General features: G+C 34.9%; 1 non-coding gene across 1 annotated transcript; it reads right to left on the bottom strand.

The window, feature by feature from the left end:
- Positions 1–3,075: 3,075 nt before the first annotated feature.
- On the bottom strand, positions 3,076–3,148 carry TRNAM-CAU (transfer RNA methionine (anticodon CAU)). Its single transcript has one exon. It is a non-coding gene; the product is annotated as a tRNA-Met (tRNA).
- Positions 3,149–18,637: the final 15,489 nt, after the last annotated feature.

The following is an 18,637-nucleotide window of genomic DNA, read 5'->3' as shown; positions in this document are numbered from 1 at the left end:
TATTTTGATTATGAAATAAGTAAATAATAAACAAATTAAATAATAATGAAATTTTACTTTTGGGGAACTATGGCTGAATATCGTCATCTTTTTCTCCTTTTAAATTCTCTCCTCTGCTACAGTTCCTAAAGACGACTTGTGATGTAATATGTTTTCTTTGTTTTAATATTCTCATTCGTCATTTTTAACCCCTCCCTCCCACCATAACCCTGCTTATTAGAATTGTGACGTGCTAGCTAGGAAACGTTCCATGCTTCTATAGACAGGTTTCTAGAAGGGTGCATAACCCTAAACCCACCCACAGTACTCAAACAGGACAGATCTCAACTATTGACAAAGTTGCACTCACGAAAGTGCAAGCACATCTTTTTTTTTTTTTTTTTTTTTCGGACTGCTTATTCTTCATGCTTTTTGAGTTGACATTTTTTTTTTGAAACTGGGCGAAAAATATAATTGGTTGTTGTCGATTGAAGAACTTATCACTTTAGTCACTGTGCATGTTTCTTATTTTCACGATGATCGCGTTGACGCTCCTGATGACTCAGTAACGTTTACTCATGAAAGTGACTGTTAAAGATTTGGAAAAAGATCGAATTAGAATTATTACGTAGAAAAATAAGCCACAGAGATATTTAGACTGAGAAAAATAGAAAACGCAGAAATAATTATCATATTGTTTTTTTCTTTCCTTTATCATTAAACCAAGTTTTGTTTTAATAATTTTTCATTTGAAAGATATGTAACGAATATAAATGCATGCGTACTCATGTTTTGTTTATCTTTTTCTAGAATTGCACTCTACAGTCGTTCTCCTGCTGAGCTTAATTATTTCGTATTAAGAAGTTTTATTTTAAGTCACTCCTGTGTAGAAATCTTATTTCGTGGCTGTTTCCAAGAAGAATCGCTACATTTTTGAAGAACTGCAAACATCTGCTAAGAATCTCTGGGCAAGAATCCCTTAGTGTTTGTCGACATCGCGGAGGGTTCTTACATGCAAAGGAAAGTTATTAGTCATTACAAACAACGACTTGATGATTAAGTACTCGTCAAGTGATAAACGGTGTTTGTCATGCGAAAGGAGTTACATTTTGGGAACAGAGAAACACAGCGGATTCATCTTCCAGTTGCATTGATTCCAGGTTGAAAAGAACAACTTGTAATTATATGTGTAAAAGGCATTTTCGCATGGAATTACACGTTTGACGGTTTCCTTTATAACTTATTTTTACATTTCCATTCATTATCATTTATTTTAATCTAACTCAAAAACTCTCGGAGAAGAAAATCCAAAGTTCATTAAAGAGAACACAAAAGTAATCAGATGCACATTGATTCCTGATTTCACGCATCGCCACCCAATACGATACTGCTCATAATTTTATAAATGAGAAATTAACTAAATATAGAAAGAAATTTAAAATCCTAAAATCCAAAAGGCAGCTTGTAGCTGCCTTTTGGATTTTAGGACGGAATGGTGTACACAAGACTTCCGTACCTTGCGGGAAAGTGAAGATGGATTTTATTTAAAGTGCATTTTTATTGTTTACCGGGATGCCACCAAATGTTATAACAAATATCAAATAGATAAAATTAGAAAACAGAATGCCATCATTTTGGTGAGGTGATCTTCCCTCAGAGCGATGTACAAATGAAGGTTAGTATTTGGTTTTCGGAAAGGAGGTGCTAATAAATAATAATAATAATAATAATAATAATAATAATAATAATAATAATAATAATAATAATAATAATGTCATTTTTTTAAGTTTAATTTTAAAAATATCAAAATTATTTCAAATAATTTTGATTAAATAATTTATTAAAAAAAGAGAATTATTTCGATCATGAGCAAATATTTCACTATTGTGAATTTTTTTTTTCGTTCACAACTATTTTAATCCCGGATAAAATCTTCCAGATAACTTCCAGTTGAAAAGGATATGTTCATAATTACATTTATCTATATATTATATATTAGACTACAAATAATTGTATAATTATATAAGTACACTATCTCCAAATAATTCTACGAACACTCCTGTTATTTGAAGTTATGGAACATTCCAGGTTTGTTAATAACTTAAAAAATGGTGTATAGATAGTTGGAAGCAGTATTTCATCCTAGGAGTTGAATACAGGTATGTCGCCTTATTCAACTCGATGACTTTGAGAGAAGTATCATCGTTTAACGAGAAAATTAAATAAAATTAACGAAAAAATTATATCGAAAATAAACGAATTATTTGATATTCAATAAAATGGAATCGTGCACCCGTTTTGAGTGTTATGAATATGGAGAAGAATGTGAAAGTAATCAATCTTTATGATAGATGGCGACACTTTACTGTTGTGCTCAGGTATGCTGTTTCATTGATGTACATACTCGATCACTTAAAATTTACATGAATAAGAAATTTGATCATGCGCCACATATACACATATTAAGCATCACTTGCATGTGAAGCATATATTTCAATTATTGAAATAATATATAAATCATAAACATAGTTTTATGATTAGAAGGCACCAACGATCCTGTTGTGATGAGAACATTGGATTGTGGTTGCAGAAATCCAAGTTCGAGCGGGTAATACTCGTTTCCTCTTAACTGTCTTTTTTTTTCATTTATTTGTTTTTTCTAAATAATTTTATGCATATGTTTTCAACTAATAACCGGATATCCCAGGAGAAAACAATTAAAGAATCCATAAATGTGATTTCACTATACACAGAATCCACAATAATTCCTTTCTAATACTCTGGGAATCTTGTCCCCTCCAGAAGTATAAACTGCCCTACAAAGGAAAAAAATATTATCCTCCAAATTTAAAGGAAAATAAATAAATGCAAACAAAGTGATATAATGTACACGAAATTGCAGAACATTTCTACGTCTCGAGTAACCAGGGTTTCTGCAAATCAGTTTTTAAATTTCCCCCCAATTTGTTTCCTTCTTTTAAAATAATTTCCGAGACAATTTTCGTTGTATTTTTCTTTAGTAAGCGACGCTTTCTTCTTTACAAGTAAACAATGGAATAAATAAAATCCAACTTACGAAGAATAAAAGTTCTTCTCTGCCCCAGGTGAGGATCGAACTCATGACCTTCAGATTATGAGACTGACGCGCTACCTACTGCGCTACTGAGGTACATTTCCAACTTTCGAGAATAACATTTCCCAACTCTACATGAAATGAGACTTTCTTGGTGTGGAGATGATGTCACGCACTTTTTTTTTTAAATATCTAGATTTATGAGGATTTCCTTTCTATTTAAGTATACCAACCAAAAGAAGAAATCGTGATATCAGGATTTGGAATGTGGAAAAGAGTCATGTGGTCCCATGAGTTAGCATTTAGTTTACTCCCAACAACAGGTTGGATTTATTGTATGGATCCAACTGTGAAACATTGTCGTGGATCTATGATGCTCTGGGCGAACATATCTTGGTATTCTGCTGGCTCTATCATAAACCTAAGTTAGTGGTTCCTAAACGTATTTGGCATACCGCCCCCTTGTCCAAAAAAAGAAAAAAAATATATATATATGTATTCAACATCCCCCCACTCCCTTGGAAACTACTTCCTAAGACCTGTCCAGCTCTACCTGATACATAAAAAAGAAAATCGTACGAAAATCTAATCAGCAGTTCTCAGCAAACAAACAGATAGATACAGAAACAAATCTGTGTTTTATTATGCATCTAGTAGAGATTTTTGAAGTTTCGTAATAAGACACCTTTGAACTGAAATTTTAAAACTGTTTATTGAAATCAACAAAAGAAACATAAACGGCGCGTAAACATAGGAGACGTTGGAGATGAAAATTTAATAACACTAATTAAATTAAGGAAATAAACATAAATTGCATATATGTGAAAATCGCACGTAAAATAGTAAATATCGATCAGTGATATTAAAAAAATCCTAATGAGAGGGATGAGTCTCATGTGATGGCATCACATGAGAGCATCACATGTGATGCTATCAATTTATTGATATTTGGCTTTATATTTGTCAGCAGCATTCTTAAATCACCGCGATCAGCTGTTTGCAGTCCGTTTCTATTTTAGTTAAACGATTTGTGACCGCATTGAACCCACGTTCCGTTCTACTAAATATGATGATGGAAATGCGACTAAAATCTTTTGTACTACAGCTCACAATCCAGGATAAAGTATGGGCATCTGTTGGTACCCGTTTTTGAATTTTAATTTCAAGTCCTCATTTGTTATTACTTCTATCAGTTCTTCTTGTAATTGTGAAGATTCTTCTGTGTTTGTATTTGAAAACGGGTCCGAAACTCACTCGGGTATTTTCATGTCACGAATCTTTGTTTAAAATTACAATGGAGGGTCTACGAGGGCTGACAGTAGCTGAGCACGTCTTCATCACCTTTTCTCACTGTTGATAGATTTGGAAACTGACTGGATTCTCCACGTCCTAAATTTCGTTTGTACACGACACGTTTGGACACAAATGCAGAAATAACAGCTTTTATTTTTATTAAATTCAGCTCATCTCCTTGGAGCGGTAGATTTGTTTCATTAAATTTGTTCAGCAAGTCGGTCAAATAAGCTATGTCATTTTTGAGATTGATCAAGGTGGATTGTAAAGATTCATATCTGTTTTCTAAAAACTGTAGCACTGAGTCAAAATCGATTCAAACAGGTACCTTTTGATAGCCAACGAACTTCTGTATGGAGAGTAGCAAGCGACTGGATGCTTCATCGTTTCAATACGCAGTTGTCAACAAGACGTTGTCCAAAGAATCTGTCATTCAATGAATGCCTTTGGCTTTTGTTGACTCTGTAATTATATAATGTAATGACCTGTGCAGGAGATCACTCAGATATTTGGCAACTAAATGTTGACGATGAATCACACAGTGAATACATTTGGCACCGCCTTTTTGAAATATGCATTAAACCGCGATAGCGCATTACCATCACTGGAGCACCATCGGCAGCAGCTGACAAGATATTATTCAGACGGATTTCTTTTTCTTTTAAAATACTCCCCCAACTCATGAAATATAGATTCTCCTTTAGTGTTAGTTAGCAAATGTTTAGCAATAATAATTCTTGCCAATTTTTTTCTTCTTTAATATATCGTGCATGTACTAAAAGAAAGGCTTCATTTCCTGGTAGACTCATCAAGTTGTATAGAGAGCTGGGTTGTTTTTAAATACCACATAATGAGTCTTCGACATCCTGGGCCATTTCATCAATTCTTCGTTGCACTGTATTATTTCTCAAAGGAATTTTCTTGATAATATCAGAGGCTGGCTTGTGCAGTACAGTGCATATGACCTCACTAACAGCTGGAAGGATCAGTTCTTCACCAACATTATGTGGTTTTCCCGATTTAGCCATCAGTGAGGAAATGTAGTAAGAGGCGCGCAACTCATCATCATCATCATCATCATCATCTAGTTTGGATGCTGTTGAAAACATATCTTCCAATATTGGTTGTTTCAAACATTTTTCTTCAAGCACTTGAAATATACGATAAAACCTTATCTTTTTTTTTATGAACTTTTGTCAAATGTTCTTCTAGCCTTGAAGGCTTCATAGATTCATCTGAAAAAACGTTTTGGCAAATCAGGCACATTAGTAATATTTTGTTTGTAGGCGACTGAATAAAACGGTATTACAAATATTCGATATTATATTGTCGACATTCCTTCTTAGGTTATTGTCTACATTTCTTCTTAGGTTCAGCCATGATATTTTTATCTGTAAAAAACGTTATATTTCCAAAATTATTAGAACGAAATGTCTCACGTATCTAAATCAAGTTATTTTTACAAGAAAAGGTATCAAAATACTCACGTGAAACCTACTGTTTTTATTGGAACAACAATAATTTGCTTTGCTTTGTGTGTAATCCGTGTAAGTAAGGTACCGACTAGGTATCGAATATGCATTACATCAAATTGCCGACATACAATTCAGAAACAAACTAAAACTGATTTAGTACAGCTCAAGTATCTATATTATTATACAGTGAATGAGTCATAACATGGACATGTTCCTGGGTACTTGACTTGTATAATACAGATCACTTGAAAATGCGCGCCAGCCAACACTTTCCTAGTTGCCGGTCTTCGACGCCGATTTTGTAACTTGCATTTTGTACGTTTCTTTGGAAAATAAAGCAACCATTAAGACCCTTACTTACGTTATACAACAGTTACGAGTTTATCACCAAATGATAAAATTTCGTGATGATAAAATTTTGGTGATATTTGTTCGTTCTGTTTGTCAAAGAGTTCTAGCACAAGATCTACTAAGTTGTCTTTTATCGTTTCTAGACCGTTTTATATTAGTTTATTTTAAGAATTGAAATTATGGGACTCACCTGTATTTTTTTTCTGTTCAGTGCGACGTCTGATTTTGGCTCCAGTATAATCAGCTACGTCGTAGGCTACCTTAGGTGCGTTTCTTTGTTCCTCCTGCAGAGTAGACACTTCCATTCCTCGCGTGTTGCACTGGTTGTTTCTGAAAAGCCAGCACATGTAAAGTGGAAAATCCTACTGCATTTTGTACAGGATATACGATTTCCGTGAGAAGATATTTCCTCCAAGCATTTGATGCAATTCATGACTCACCTTTCTTCCCTTGAGTAACTGTACTGTGATTGTAAAGATGGCGACGTGCTTTGTTCTTCGCTCGTTGTTGACCGCGGTCCTCTCTGTTCACTTTTCAGCACTTCAAAATTTGGTTTCTTATTATCAGATGTCACTTTTAATTATATCACTGTCTTCGGCGTGACAAGTAGAGTTACTTGGGAATACTTTCAAATTAAAAACATAGGTGTTGGAACCACTTTAACACTATAAAACACAGGAGCAACGATATCACCGTGCTCCCGTTCGTATGCTTACACAATTAATAATAATAATAATAATAGATTTTTTTATTGATCTCTCAAATATTTGCTTATATACAATAATCATCTTGAATAACATTCAGCATATTATGTTACAAGGTTCAGCACTAAACACTGCATATATACTACATTATTTACAATAAATTTTCAATACTTTTCTCAAACCTTCAAAATATCAATTTTTTGATATTTTTAAATTTGAGAAAGAGTGATTATACAAACACATTTCTGAATTTATTTACAAGCAATCCTTATAAACAAAGTGAGGCAAGTTAATCCCACCTATTTCGAAGCTTGGGTTAGCTTTTATGAAGAGAGTGGGATTTAGGCTTCACTATTTATGTTGTTGCTACTGTTCATGTATGGAATGTTGGCATTGGATGCTAGTGATTTGTATATGTATTTAGTGTTAATGGTATATTATTTTTGTTGGTATGTTTTCCAGAGTTCATTTTTTAATGTTCTGTAGTTATCTACGTGTTTTGAGTTTCTTGGTAGGTTGTTGAATTGCGTGAGTATCTGATGTGATCTCACAAAAGAACCGTATGAGTTGTTGAAGGGTGTGGGGATGTAAACAGTTGTTGTAGGTCGTGTTATATGATATGTGTCACTGTTGTTTCGATAGATGATGTAGAAGTAATTCCTCGTTAATGTCTTGTAGTGTTTCGGATTTTTAATACTCAAAATTCTGTGTATCGCCACGTGCTTGCAGGATATTGGTTGTTACGTGTAAGGTGTCCAGATCACTGTTGACACGAGTTTCCTGTGTAGTGTTTCTAATTTTGTTAGGTTGCTGTTTGATGTATTTGAATATACTGTTGTTCCGTATCTGAGTAGGGATTTGCAGATACCGTGATATAGGAGTTTTTTTGTGTTGGGTGGAAGTATGTCTTTAACTTGGAAGAATTTTGCTGCGATGATCCGGAGTTTGGTGTGTAGGTATTCTATACGTTTTTGTCCATTTAAGGTAGGAATTTATATAGAGACCGAGGTATGAGGCATGTATTACAGGTTTGATTTCGGAACGGTGGCAGGTATTTTTGTTGTTAATGCAGAGGTATGTGTGACAATGTATCGATATTGATGCGTGGCGTATGATTCTTGGATTGTGTATTTTGGTGCCGTTGATTAGAATTGCGTTTTGGTGGAAGTATGTTGTGATTTCATTTAGGTCTTGTTGTGCTTTTCAGAGAGAGATGAGTTAATGTCTGTGTGGATTGTTAGTAGTGCAGTGTCATCTGCTTATTGAAATATTTGACTTCTTATGGATATGTTATGAACATCATTAATGTATATGTTGAATAGGGTAGGTGATAATATGGCACCTTGAGGTACACCTTGTTTTACTTGTATACTTCGACTGTGACATGTACCTATTTTTGTTACTTGTGTTCTATTTGAGAGGTAGTTCTTAAACCATGTATGCAGTTAATATAATTAACGGCTATTTTAGCCTGTTTTTGTTTAGGAGTGTCCCTTATATTTAATACATTGGCTAACATAACTCAAAAGGGGTATATATATATTTTAGGGCATTATTAATAATATATATATTATATTGTTGTGGGGAGAGGGGGAGGAAAAGAAGGGGAAGGGTATTCTTATGTGGAAACTGGGGCAAGGATTTACGGGGTGTGGACCGTTTCGGTCATCGTCTGACCATCGTCGGAACTTTGTGGGAATTCCTCCCCCGCTCTCCCCATATAAAATAATATATATATATATATATATATATATATATATATATATTATTAATAGTAACCCGGGTTCCCAAACTTATTTCCCGTGTCTTAAGTACATCCCCATGTTCTTCCCCCCCCCCCCCCTTTACACACAACCTTTCAACAAGAGCTTGGATTTAGAAGGCATCTTTAAACCAAAAAACAAGGTATGTACATAATTTTTCCACATTTTTTATTCTGCCATAATTGCCTTCTATACTCGCCCATAATGCCCTAAAAATATATATATATACCCCTTTTGAGTTATGTAAGCCAACGTATTAAATATAAGGGACACTCCTAAACAAAAACAGGCTAAAATAGCCGTTAATTATATTAATAGTGTTTAAGAGGAGTAGCATGGGAATTTATCAGAAATTATACTTAATGTATGCAGTGTTACTCTTACACCTATTGAGTATAGTTTGGTGAGTAGTATGTCATGTTCAAATGTATCAAATGGTTTGGTTAAGTCCAGAAGTATAAGGACGGTGTACTTGTTTTTGTCAAGAGTTTTGTTTATTGTGTCAACGATGTCTTCTAATAAAGTAATGGCCGTATTGGTTTTGACAGATGATGTTGTACATCTGTAAATAGTTCTGTAGTCTGGTGTGTGTGTTATATTTTCTAGAATTTTTGAGATGACTGGTAGTGTAGCTATTGGTCTGTAGCTCTGAATATCGTTTCTTTTGCCGTGTTTGTATATTAACGTAATTACTGCAGTTTTTAGTTGTTGTAGAATAATGCCTGTGTCGAATATTATGTTCACGAGTTTCAAACGTATTGAATTTATTTGTTCATAGTGTGTTATAAGGTCTGTGAGTCATATTTTGTCTATTCCTGGTGTGGTCTTTGGTTTTAGTTGTAGGATTGCTTCTTTCAGCTCCTGTTTTGTTACGGGTGGAAAATACATCATTTGTTGTTGACTTTGTGTTGGTAGTTTTTCGTTGATCGTTGGTAGTTTGTCTTTTTTGAGTTGTGTGATGTTGTTTGTGAAAGCAGGGGTTGAATGAGTCTGCTAGTTCCTCTTGGTTTGTGTCCTGACCTAAGCGTTTTGCAATAAAATCTTGTGCTGAAGTTTTCGTTTTTCGAGTTACTAATTCGGTGAGTGTAGCCCATGTTTGCTTAATGTTGTCGTTAAATTCCATGAATTTTTGGAAGTAGTAGCGTCTTTTTATCGTACGAATTTTTGTTGTTAGTTGATTTCTTGTGTTTTTGTATAAGGTTTGTAAATGTGTGTTACTGGGTGACTTTTAAGTTTTTTCCATAGATTTTCTTTTACAGTAATAGTATTTAGTATGTATAGTATGTAGTCATTTATCCATGGATTGGTGTTTGTTTGTCGCCTCGTTTGTGTAGGTTTTGTTGCTTTTTTGTATATTTCTGTGAACTTTAGTTGAAAATCTTGTATAATGTTACAGGATCATTTATTTTAAGTAGGGAATTCCAGTCTGTATTTTTTACTTGGTTATCGACAATGCTCTTTAGTATGATCGAGTTTTGTCGACTTCTGTGGTGGTGGTGGGAAGGGGGTAGGAAACGTAATAAAACGAAGTTGAGACAAAGTAGTGATTGGCAATTGTTACGTTAATTACTGATGATGTATATGTATGGATGGGAGCCGTATGTTGATATGATCAATGCATGAATGTGTTAGTGAGTTATTGAGTATTTCTTCTCTTGTTGGGGAGTTAATGGTAGGGTTTATGTTGTACTGACTTTGTATATCAAGATATGTGTTTGTGGTTGAAGAATCGTGGTCAAGAGTATTTATATTAATATCTCCTATTAGGATGAGCCTGTGTGCTGTACGGGTTTCGATGCCGCTTAGCCATGTTTCTAACTCGTGAAGAAAATGGGGTAGATTATTATCTGGGGGTCTGTATATTGTGTTTATTGTGCATTTAATACTATTGTGGCTATTTGTGATTTCCAAAATTAGTGCTTCCGCATGTGCGAAGTGAGTTTGTTTTTCAGTCATATTGTATTGTCCTTTGATCAATGCCACCTCCTCTTTTGTTTGGTCTACATAAGTTGTAGGTTTGATAATTATTTATGTTGTATGCATGAATTTCAGTGTTGTTTATTGCAACTTTGGTCAATATTAGCGCATCTATGTTTGTTATGGTATAATTGAGCTGTGTTATCAATGTAAGGCAGTGTTTTTTAATAATTCTTATGTTTGTGTGTATGATAGTGAAGTTGGTATTGGTAGAAATGTTGTCTGACCATTTCTTCTAAGAGTCAAAGACTATGAAGTTTATGTTGTCTGACTGGATATGTTAGCCTATGTTTGAGATCTCCAATATATAGTTTTTAAATGAATTCTAATCTTATTCTTAAGGATGTGAAAAGTTAGTGTTTTACATTGGTAGGCTGTGTAACTCGGATTCACTTGTAATTATGTATACTCGAGTGTGTTTTCATTCATTCTGATAAACATCTGTGAATTCTTTGTCCACAGGAACTTGTAGTTTTTGTCTTCCCTGTTTGGTATAAAAGATTTTTGAAGTATGGAGTCCGGTGTTCCGTTATATAGATTGGTGTTGGGAATTTCTTATCAGTTAGGATTGTTGTTGGCGGCCTTGTTTTCTTGCTTGAATAATAATAATAATAATAATAATAATAATAATAATAATAATAATTTTTAAACTACAAAAACATTAACTCAAACAAAATTTGCATTCGTAAAAAATTTCATTTTGGACATGCCCTATGAATATTTTGATCTTTGATCTAAAGGAGAATCTATATTTCATGCGCTGGAAGAGTATTTTCATTCTTACGTTCCAAGTTGTAATTTTCCCTATATGTTCCTGCTTCCAGTTTCGTTTACCTTTTAGTTGAATCATGGTTGTTTCTCTGATTTTCCGTCCGAGTTTTCTTTGGTTGAAACTTTTTGTTGAAACTTTTGGTTGAAAGTGCATCAAATTTCCCAAGTACAGATAACTAACTTTTTGCTGGTTAAGCCCAATGGTGGGGTTGCTACTTAACGTCTCTGAACGTGAAGTTCCAAATGCATTTGCTCTGTTAGGGTTAAACCATCCCCAAATGGTCGCCATTGTTATTAGTACTTGTTTAGCGTCTACTACGAGAAGTTGAGGTCGGCATTTGAGAATGAGAGGCTATACCTTATGCTTCTCGTTCACATCCAAAAATAAAATAAAAGTAAATTATTATTGTTATTAAAGCTTGTGAAAAAATAATACAGTGGGACCTCGGTTGTCGAACGACTCGCATCTCGAACAAATCGGTTCCCGAACATATTTTCCGAACCAAAAACGCACCAAAAATGTTCCCGAACAGGCAAACCGGCAACCACGTGCTCCGTGAGCTAAAATGTAAGGCTGGAGAGCGTCAGTTATGCGGCAGCCTCCGCTCAGTGCCGACACCTGCTCGAATTTGCAGTGCCTTTTCTTGATTCTCTTTGTGTTTTGTTGTTTTTTCATTAATCATTATTAAATAAGCCACCATGGGGCAGAAGAAGGACGGTGATGCAGCAAAGCGAAAAGAAAGGTTGTTAGAACCACGATAGAGGTGAAAAAAAGAAATCATGTCAAAAATAATAAATGTTCGTCTTTATTTTAGCTATTTATTGTGTTTATTCTTTTTCTGTAAGATTTTATGCATTTTCATTGTTTTTGAATACGATTTTATGCATGAAGAACTGTTACGAAGGTTTAAATAAGAAATCATCCGGGATTCAGGAACGGATTATTCCATTTTACATCAATTCCTATAGGAAAATGGTTTCAGTTTTCAAACAAATCGGTTCCCGAACAGCCTTTAGGAACGAATTATGTTCGACAACCGAGGTTCCACTGTATTAATATAGTACAACAGAAATTCCTAAATTTCGTTATAAAGCTTTAACTTTGGTTATATTATGGGCAAAATAACTAACGTAAACAGTGAAATGACTTAACAGGGATAGATAAAAAACTCTATTTTCATTACGTCGTAAAAAATAGTAAAATGAGATCTGTCTTTACATCGGAATGTACTGTATATGCTTATTGAAATGAAAAACTGACAATCGGTATATTGGATGGACTTTTAGGAATTGCAAAAAACGATGTGAGTGCAATGGTGGTTTAAGGAATTTCATAACTCACTATAATCATAAACACACACACACACACACACACACACACACACACACACACACACACACACACACACACACACACACACACACACACACACACACACACACACACACACACACACACACACACACACACACACACACACACACACACACACACCCTCTCGTTTTCTCAAGTTTTATTTTTCTTTTCTGGCATGCAAAACAAAAACAACAAATAGCTGGCACTGCTGATCCTTAGTAACTCCCCCCCCCCTTCGCAACATTCTTTTTATATAAAGTAAAGAATCCAACGAAGAGAATCTTAAGAGGTATACTCAGCTACCAATAAAAGTCTTTGAAAGGTTCCTTTCTTAAGAGAGTAACCTTTAGTGAGTTAGGCTGAGTGTGAAACTGCATTGCTGTCCATTCAGTTTACATTAAGATAGTAGATGGCAGATAACTTATATAACAAAAACAGCAGAGATGTGTAGCACTATTTATTTAAGGCGATATATTTCAGCCTGAATATTACAGGCCATCATCAGTGGTGACGATAGTTGATTTCAAAGTAGAACGCGAACAATGCATTGACTTGAAAAAGTAAGAGCTGATTGATATTAGCATACCCCCCCAAAAAAATACTACTGAATAACTACAACCATATTATGTTATTTTTTATTCATCAGCTATAAAAATTATTGATGTATGATTAAAATAAGACTTTCCCATATGCAAGATAGAGAGAATGGCAATCGTTCCTGTTTAAGTTCGGACGGTAAAGTAAGGCCTCAGCGCTTTCTTTAAACAAACGTTCAAATTTATATCGACATCGGTGAAGTAAGGGTGTTTAAAACCACAGGATGTTGTGATCAGTAGCCAAGGCAGATTTTCAGATTTACTTTTGCTAATATAAGATTGATGTTGTTGTATTATCTTTTCCACTGAGTTTCCAGCTTGTCCAAAGTAAGAATGATGGCAGTCGCAAGGAAGGTAATCGTCTTTCAAGCAAGTGTATGAAATGCTACTAGTTGAAAAACAAAAAATCCTTAATTAATGATCCCCTTGTGATCCATCTAACACTTTTTTTTGAACTCGAGTTCGAGGCTATAATGTGAATACGAACGGACTGATTAACGCTTCTTATGATTAGCGATTTTTTTCTTTTGTTTCAGTGATATGTCTTCGATTATTTAGTATACTTAGGTTAAAAGGTAAAATGGATTATAATGGTTTCTTAAAAATTTAAATAAAATTCAAATTATAAGAAAAATTATATTGATAAGAATATTAATTCACTTACTAACGTATCGCGAAACTGACATATTTTCTTTCTTTATTTATTTTGTAATTCACTACGTGAATGTTATTTTTACTTATAACAACAAAAACATTTTTTTAATTACATTTTTAGTAGTCATAAGGAGCAAAGGCACGAATGTTACTCTTTTCCACACCACCTCAGAGGTAGAGTATTAGGTGCGCTTTTTTTAACGTGGTATCCCCAGTAGGCCTATTCCACGACCAGTCGAAATAAATTCCATAATAATTTTCGATATCATCTCTTTATCTCTGCCTGGTTGTAAGAAATGAATTTGATTTCTACTTTGCAGCTGATACTGCTAATAAGAGGAAAATGGTGACTTACGTTTTCTTTGATTCGTCCTTATTCTCAACTATCAGAACACACTGAATACACGAAGTACTCCCAGTAGAAGTGTCTGTCTGGGATGAGGGAATTTGGATCCCTTGCGCCTGTTTAACAAATGCTTTTATTATTCTTCTTCAAAATGTTCTTCTCTACATCGAGATAAATTTGTTTTTCGAGATGAAAAATCCGAGATGACAGGAAGAAAAACCTTCCACTCTGGTACGAGACCGAATAACTCATGCTCAGTTAAAAAGTTCTTATAAAGATTTTTTTCATCAAATATGAGAGGATTCGAACCCAGATCCTTTCCAAGTAAAGGTATTTTCGATACCAAATGAGCTCATCTTCACTTTCTTTACTGAGAAATGTCGTTCAGTTTCGTTGAGTGCGTATTCTCTAACCAAGAAAAAAGCAGGGAAGAAGTCTAGTTGAATCTGCATATATATCCTTAAGTCTTCATTTGTATCACAACTGAAACTCAGCAGAAAATAAGAAGCTGATTTATTGGTGTGCATTTGAAGGCGCTGTTTACTGAAACTCATTCAGGGATGTTGTACATCATCGAAACCAATTTTTGTACCTTCTCTTAAACTCGCCCCACTACACGCACTCACCACTTCAAGAGGTAAACTGTTCCGCAAGCTCACTGCTTTGTAAGAGATAAATTCAGCACTTACCACTTTCCCACTTTCTTAATTACAAGTAAACTCAACTCCCATCGATGCCCCTTTTCTCTTCCCAACTTCCATACAACGAAAACTTTAACCAGGCGATTTACTTTAACATAGACCTCCATGGTGTCACCTCTGTTTTCCATTTAACCAGAGTGAGTAGTCCACCTACTCTCAATCGATTGTTTTTTTGTTAAGTCGGATGTAATATATCGGACTTTTTGAATAACATTCTATATTCTTGTATACGTATAAGCCTCTTAAGTATCTATAAATAAGTTTAACACACATGTCCATTTAAAGCTATTCATATTCTCAATGTCCTCATAATATACATTTCATAATCCCGATATAATCCCTGTATTTCTTCTTTGCCTCCGTTCCACAGCTTCTCTATCCCCCTTGTATCCCAGAAGAAAACGTTGGCTCACAGTTGTCCACCTGCAGTCTTAGGAAGGACTCGTAAAGAGTCAAAATGACTTCCTTATCCTTACATCTCATGGTTCGCTTCAACATCCCAATTATTTTCTGAGTTGTATTTGAAATATTTGCTAAGTGATCTTTGAACTTCTAATTTCTATCTGTCATAACGCCAAGATCCTATGTCTCATCTCTTTCTTGTAGCCTAGCCCGGAAAATATAATATGACACTGGAAATCCCATCACAACTAGATGCTTAGATTTACAATGAAAAACATTCATTTGAGAGCAAATACCATTTGCAAAAATATCCAGCCTTTTCAAATCATTTATTAAATGCTGGATATCAGTAACATCCCTGTTTGTTTTACGAGCTTTACGTGATCATCAAACAATTGCGTATCTCCTGTTAGTTGCTTTCTAATCGTGCTAATTAATGTATAGATTGAACACAATGGTCCAAGGACTGAATCCTGGAATATTCTACTGGTCTCCATTAATTTGACAGATTCACCCCCCCACACACACATACTGTATACCACCTTTTGATATCTGTCTGTGAACCACCCACCGATAAGTCAGGAGTTTATATTGCAATACCTATATTCCCGTTTATGCAACAGCCTTTCGTGTACTATCTTCTCAGATGAATTAACAAAATCCAACATTATCATTGTGTATCAATTCCCTTTATCCAACTCGGCCGTAACATTTTTATACAATATGAGTAAATTGCTAAAACGTGACATTCCTTTAGTAAACCCATGCTGCTCCTTGCAGAATATAGATTTTCTATTTACCCATTTTCGCATGCCAGTTCTTGACAACTTCACAAACATCTTGATCCCCCACTTCGGAAATACAGACAGGTCGTAAGTTAGACACACATACACACAAACTGATTTTTGCACCACTCTCGTTCAATGGAATTTTCGTACATTCTTTCCATTCCTGTGGCATCTTTCTTGAGCTGACTGAAGGCATGCAAATATGCAAGATGCTTATTTCGGATGAACATTCCTTTAGCAAAAGTGCTGATATTTTATCAGTTTCTAATGAAGAATTCTCATCTAGGTTATGCAACCGCACTTCAAGCTTACTGTCATGCTGTCTAACTTTCATCGAATGTAGCCTAGCACTGTTGCACCATCTTACATCCACCTTCTTGATGTATCTTAGCAAAGCGAAGCACTCATTAATTGAACGATTCATCCGATGCTAACCCAAGAATCCCACATGTGCATTCAGTAAAGTTATTCTTCCGCATTAATTCTTTCTTTCCTTTACTGGCAACATAACAACAAAATTATTTTAGATTTGCCTCAGCCTGCATAATGTAGCCCCAAATTATTTTCGTACTCTGAAATCGCTTTTCGTAACTTTTCTGGCCGACGCTTTATGTATTTTCTCATTTTTCTCAGTCTTGTTCTCACGATAGTCCTTCCACATTATCACGTTATGGATCTCTTACATAATAAAATTTCACATCTGTTTCCCAGCTACCATATTTATTCTTCTAACACTAGGGATACATTCAGATGCCGCCTCATTTAAGCACGTTGTCAAAGATTCTCATGCATTAATAACAGCTTTCAATTTAATAACTGATACCATACTAAAGAGTGTATTCTTCTACGTCGATGATTATTTGAAGCATTTTAGTTCAGCATGAAAGCTGTTCTACTGGGAACATCAATATAATGAGCTACCGGCCAGAAAGTACCCAATGATCACTGTCACCAGTTGTCGGTAAAGAAATAATATCCTTAGGTTTGATCTTTCCCGTCGAACTCCTTCATTGACATTCATCTTGAGAAAGTTGTCTCGCAACAACTTAATAAATTCCTCTTCATTCCAATCATGAGATTTAGTATCTGATCATCAATGTTTGGATAATTTAAGCCACCCACAACAATTACTCATTTAGTTCAATCGAGGGAAATATGCGATTCATTTCATCGTTCTGAGCAACGAAACTGCGATCTGCAGCTCCTGTCACTCTTATAAAGACTATACCTTTTACAGGCGATCCCAGTTACAACAGCTCACTCTATATTGAAAGGTTTCTTTTAATGTAAGCAATCTTAGGTCACAATGTATTCAACAAAGGAACGAAGTCCAACCGTTTGTTTGCAATGCACCTGGCATTTGGATATATGGCACGTGGAAACTCGTACACATAACAAATTGCTACTTAGAATTGGGGGTATCAATTCAAATTGATATACAGGTCCGAGTCCAAATCGTATATTCCCATCGCTTCACCAGATACAGAAAAATGCTGTAGATTTCACAAGATATACAAACGATGTCTCTGATGCCAAAAATCTTAGGCCACAACGTAGTCAATAAAGCAACAAACAAAATCATTTTTTTTGCAATGCTGTCCTTATGTTATATTTAGATCTATAGTCTGCTTGGGATTGATGTACAAGTTTCCCTTTTATATCCTCAGACACGCATAAAAGGTCAGAGTCGAATGCGTACATTCCCATTCCTGCACCAGATAGAGAACCAAGCTCAAAGCCTTCCATAATAGTGTCACATTTGCATATCATTACTGAACTTACACCACACCTTCTCACCGTTCCTCCCAAATTTCTTTCTAATGTAAACTGTGGCAATAATATAAAGTGGGTGAGAAGAATTATCGTCGTCTTTTGTACTGAAACGGAAAACGGATTTAATAATGCACTAATTTAATAACCAAACATCTTTAGACAATCGTCAGCTTCATGGTGGGGGGCGGGCATGGGAAATGGAACGGATTAACAATCGATAATGCTTTCACTTATCCTCAGCAGCTTTTACAGTTCTAAAGCATTTTTATTTCATTTAGCTTTCTCTCCTCACATCACTCACTCGGTAAAATCTGTGAGCAATGTTATCAAAATCCACTCCTTTTGCTTTCCTTAGCATTAAGAGCCACGTTTCAGCAAGTTTTGTTTTGAAAGTCTTCTGCTTTAATGTCTGTTCAAGTGTCTATAAGTTCTGCCATAGAAATTAGCATTCGTTACTGTTTTCAAGGTACAAATAAATTGTTTCATCGTAGATTTTATATTTTGATTGCGACTCATTATTACCAGTTCCCTATTATCATTACGCTTCTTTGCAGTTTAGAGTAGTTCTGTTTTTATGGAGGGCTGCTGAAAATTGCTTTAATTGGAGGACTGCTTTCTATTAGAATGAAAATCG

The sequence above is a fragment of the Typopeltis vanoorti genome, chromosome 13 (genome assembly GCF_054136105.1).
Source record: "Typopeltis vanoorti isolate ZY-2024b chromosome 13, IOZ_Tvanoo_1.0, whole genome shotgun sequence".
NCBI lineage: Eukaryota > Metazoa > Arthropoda > Arachnida > Uropygi > Thelyphonidae > Typopeltis > Typopeltis vanoorti.
The sequence above is the reverse complement of the archived record's forward strand: the minus strand, read 5'-3'. Positions and strand labels throughout refer to the sequence as shown.